This window comes from Rhinopithecus bieti, unplaced genomic scaffold (genome assembly GCF_001698545.2).
Source record: "Rhinopithecus bieti isolate Rb0 unplaced genomic scaffold, ASM169854v2 scaffold_13351, whole genome shotgun sequence".
Classification (NCBI taxonomy): domain Eukaryota; kingdom Metazoa; phylum Chordata; class Mammalia; order Primates; family Cercopithecidae; genus Rhinopithecus; species Rhinopithecus bieti.
This window is the reverse complement of record NW_016807514.1, coordinates 2601138-2605901: the sequence shown is the minus strand read 5'-3', so window position 1 is coordinate 2605901 and position 4764 is coordinate 2601138. Positions and strand designations below refer to the sequence as shown.

At 62.2% G+C, this 4764-nt stretch overlaps 1 long non-coding RNA gene across 1 annotated transcript; it reads right to left on the bottom strand.

The window, feature by feature from the left end:
- Window positions 1-444: 444 nt before the first annotated feature.
- LOC108536044 (uncharacterized) lies at window positions 445-4764 on the bottom strand. Its single transcript, XR_001887407.1, has 3 exons — window positions 4571-4764; window positions 3698-4397; window positions 445-865 (listed from the first exon to the last, which is right to left on the bottom strand). It is a non-coding gene; the product is annotated as an uncharacterized LOC108536044 (long non-coding RNA).

The following is a 4764-nucleotide window of genomic DNA, read 5'->3' as shown; positions in this document are numbered from 1 at the left end:
GCCGCCGGCCCGTGTCCCGGGCTCTGGGCGTTTGCGGACGCGGAAGGCGGACTCCCACCTGGCGACTCCCGGAATGCGGCCATCAGGCCCGGAAGGCTACGAGACTCGCCATTTTCGTTGCTGCCAGGGCCCCGCCCGCGCGCGGCCGAGCTGGGATCTGAAGGCAGAGGCAGCGTCTACGCGAGCAGCGTTCTGGAGCGGCCCCTCTGCCACCTTCCCGCGCGCAGTTCCGCGCCAGCCGCAGGACGCGGGCGCTGTGGGTAACGAAGTTGCTGCGGGTGTGCGCAGAGCGGCGGCCCCGGGGCTGCGGCGGCAGGAAGGGACCGCCACTCCACGGCTGCGGGTGCGCGTGAACACACGGCTGGAGGTCACACGCAGCGCATCCAGGCAACGACATTCGTTGGCGGATTTTTAAAGGTTCCGAGATCAAGAGGGAAAGCGTGGGAAACCGATTCCGTTTATTGCCCCCAGCGGCGGGGGAGCTCCCGGTTGCAGACACCCAGCGGCTGGACCACTGCAGCCTCTCGGCTAGTATGGGCCGCACACGAGTAGAAGTCCTTGGGGGCTTCCTGCACCTTCTCAGTGAGCCCGGTTGGGCCTGGATTAGGCTCCCTCCTGGGCCCAACGGGAGGAGATCAAGGGAGGTCAGGTTCACAGTCTCAATCTCTTAAAACAAAACAAAACAAAAAACTCCGAATTGGGCCGTTGAAGTGCTCATGGGGCATCCAGATACTCCCGACATCTGCGCAGGAGAACGGGCACCCTGGTGGGGATGCCAGGACACAAAGCCAGGCAGAGGGGTTCCACTGGGATGGCCACAGCATCGTGCCTGCGGATGGCAAGCCGGTCCCCGGAAGCCGCCCATCTGCAAGGGACAAGGATCCTCTTGCAATCAAAATAAGTCAGTTTCCACACATCTGGGGTTTGTTCGAAATCAGCGACACGGCTCACATTCCTGGGAAGTCCACTCCTCCCAGCTACCCACTCTGGGACCTGGAGTCGGGTATCGGCTTTGGGAGGTCCCTACTTTTGAGCAGTGCAGGGAATGGAACCTTGCCACCACTGGGCCAGAACTGGGACCCGTGTCCCGTCCTCTCCAAGTATTCTGTGGCACAGGAAGGCTGCCCAGGCCTTGGGTGAGAAGAAGGTTCAAAAGGACCCAGAAATATTGACCCCAGGGTCTGGGGGGGATTCCTATGGCCCCAGTGTGCGACTGAGGCATAATGCTGGAGGAAGCACCCACTTCGGGTCATTTCAGAGGCTTGAATAGGGAAGAAATGGCCTTTTCGATGACTTGTGTCTCCCACCCACCCCCACCATTCTAGACCAAATGCAGGCTCCTTCCAGTATTCAGTCCCCATCGAGTCCCTGCGAGGTATGGGGTCCAGGCAGCCCTCCTCCATGTTCCCCTCTGTCTAGTGGGAGCCAAGTCAGCCATCCCCAAGGGCCCCTGTGGTCTCCTGCCTCCTGCTTCTCAAGTCTGGGAGACATTCCCACCAAGTGTGGGGCAGGAGAACATGCCCAGAGAGTAAGAGCCTCATCCTGGCCTGACTCAGTGGGCCAGATATTGGGGGTGGAGTGAGTGCTGGCAGTCTGGATCCCACCTGGGGCATTTCCAATCTCCCAGGAAAGCCCGTTGGTAAACCAGAGGCTATGTGCTTCCTTGCTACCTGGAGGAACAAGGTGGGGGTGTGGAGTGAGTAAAACCTTGACTTGGAATTCAATAGAGCCTGAGGCCAAGTATCTGAAAACCCATGGCCAAGTTCAAACCCCACAGAGGAGCAGGAGGGAAAGGGGTGAGAACCTCGTGAGGTCAGTCCATCTTGCAAGGTGCCATGCCCACCTCCTGTCCTGCACACACAGCCCAAAGCAGGGCTCTCTGGGGCCTGAGGGGCTGGAGGTGGGGGCAGCTGGGGCAGCTATGATCCTGCCAGTTGGCATGGGCACAAGACCTGGCCAAGCGAAGGGGCCCTCTAGCCCTAGAATGCATTTGTAGATTCAGGGAGTGCAGGGTGGGCCGACATGGTAGTTCTGCTACTCAATGGGCTTCTGGGGAACCCCTGGGGCTTGGGGCTCTTCTACTTGCTGTCTAATAAGATGCTTCCTCCAGCGCTGCAGGACCAGCATTTCTGGCTCTCAAGCCTGGCCTTTTCTCTAAGGAATTAACCTGGTCATGGGTCTCCAGCCGCTAGAAACACTGGGAGCCTGCAGGGCTCATAGGGAAATCGAGTTTCCACGGACTCCCTCTCTGCCCAGACCCCAGCAGAAGTAGGTGGTTAGCTAACCTCCAAGACCCCAGCTATAAAATTGGTTGTGGAACTCGACAGCAGCGTGCAGTTGTCCAGTGTAGGAGCCTCTTTGTGGTCACCCCACACTCACTGTCCTTGGACAACTCAAGGAGGTCAGTGGGAATGAGTTCACAGCACGCACACTGCCAGCACAGGGGCCCCAGGGCCTGGCGTCAGCCCCAAGGCTCTGCAGAGCTAGACTTGGTTTGAAAATTGCCCTTAAAACTTTTAATACCAACCTTTTCCCCACTGGGCCTCCACTTGCCCTACCTGTTCCCCAAGCCCCCCAAAGCCCTTGCCAGGCAGGAACACAGAACTGGGACCCAGGGAGGACCTGCATGTCATCTTCCCTGCTTCACTGTTTTTCCTCACGGGACTCCTCAATCCTGACCTGCACTCCGCTTCTAAGTCTGGCCACGCGGGGGCAGGGCCTGGCCAGGCCAGGATGCAACCTCGGCCAGGGCCATGGCCTTGGGGACAGCCTGCCTGGGCTCCTCAAGCAGGCTGGGGAGACACTGACCCACTGGAGCCAGGGCTGCATCAGTGCCTTGCGGGTAGGCAGCCCAGCTGTCTCCCTGGCCAGGCTTGACCGGCAGCTACCCCTCCCCAGGCAGATCTGTGACCTCATCCCTACCCAACAGCCTGGAGGAGGGCAGGGGCCAGATGGCACAGACCAGCTTGCTCCCATACCTCCTGCCCTTCTTCCCTAGGTGCTGGCAACAGTGCCAGGGATGGCTGTCCTGTCCTAGCCTGGTCAGGGTTCTGAGAATCACCTCCTGAGCTGGAGGAGGAGGCATGGAAAGGACCCGAGAGAGCTGGGGCACCCCTAGAAGAAGGCCAGGACTACACAACCTTGACATCTGTTGGCTACCTCCAGGCCACAGGCAAAGGAGGCCTTTGCTGAGCTGCAGGGTAAGGGTGGGGAAGGGACCCTCTCTGTAGGTGGGAGTGCTTTGCAGGCACTATAGTAACTTCCCCAGGCCTCCTCCCAAACCTGCGGAGGCTTCAGGCAGGAGCAAGGGGAAACTGGGTGCAGAGATACGGGAGTGACCTTGAGTCCTTTCTAGCCAGCAGCTTCAGCCAGGTTGGGCCCACCATCGGGAGCCTGCCCTTGGTAGGATTTAGGCAGGACAGCGCCTGTGTCCTTGGGCTCCAGCACCTCCCGCCCACTCGGGTGAGCAGGTTCAGAACCGGCCTTGGCCGTCCAGAGCTGCAGCAGTGCCCTAGTCTGCTATGCTGATCAAGACATCCAGAGCTGGGCCTGTAAACTGAGCTGTTCTGTGCCCCAGCCCTGTTGAAAGATGGTCAGGGTGTGGGAAGGGTGGGTAAAGGGGTCGATAGACCCTCAGAAGGATGGCAGGGAATGGGGCTGTGCCATTGCTCATGGCCCTTCCCTGGGCAACACTCACCTGGTGCCAGAAACAGCAGAGGTAGCGGCCAGTGAGCGCTTCTTCCATCCTGGGTTCAGGCGGCGAGCTGGCTGCAAGACTGGGCACCCTGGAGCCATGGGAGCCCTATCTGGGTTCGAATCTGAGCAGGGAAGTGGTGCCGACTGCGGAGGATCCAAGGCAGAAGGCCCAGCGCACCGCCGCCGCCGGCTCCTGCCCAGCCTCGCTCCGCTGGGCTTTTCCTCTGGGGTAGCGCCGGCCGCACGCACTTCCCCATCCGGGGCGCCTCTGCTAGGACACCGGGGTCTCGGGTTTCTCAGGGCTGCTGCGTTTCACCTCCTTTAACCCGGAGGCGCGGAGTTCCACGTGTGGGTCTCAGTGGAGCCGCCACAGGTCTCATTACACAACAAAGGGCAGGGAGGGCACGGCCAGGAGCCTCGCAGGGCAGCTGAGAGACCCCACATCGCGGGCGCGACCCCTGCCTCGGGCTCAGGCTGACTGCGGCAGCTCCAAGTCCCGTTGCCGGGCAGGACCTCGGTGCTCCAGAAGGGTGCGGGGGAGCAACCCGGCCAGGGCAGCGCCTCGGTTTCCTTCCAATTCATTCTCGATTCCCAGATACTCAGATGAGAAATCCGCACTCGGCCCGTCAGGTTCCTGGGCCGGGGCCACCCTGCCTGCGCTTAGCCCGGCCCCTCCGCCGCAGCGCCTCGGAGTTTGGGGGCTGCAGGGGAAGAGGAAGCGTCCGGTCGGCTCTTGTCCGCGCTGCTCCACCTGCGCCGCCGGCCCTTCCGCCCCCTACGCACCTGGGCCCAGAGAGGCCAGAGGAGAGTGTCCCCAGAGGCCCAGGTCCCCGAAGGTGGCCCAGCTCCGGCGCTCGCGCAGCCGGGTACTCACCTGGGGGGCGCGGCGGCAGGAGCGCGCGGGCGGAGAGGTGCGGGCGCCCTGGGACAACCGGCCGAGGACGCCTGGTGTTTGGACGGCCGCCCCCGCGCTGTCCCCCCTTGCGAGGCGTGTTGGCCTCCGCGGCCTCGGGAGGGACCGAGGGCGGCGGGTCCGAGTGCCGCCCGCCGGCCTGGGCAGTGGCGGAG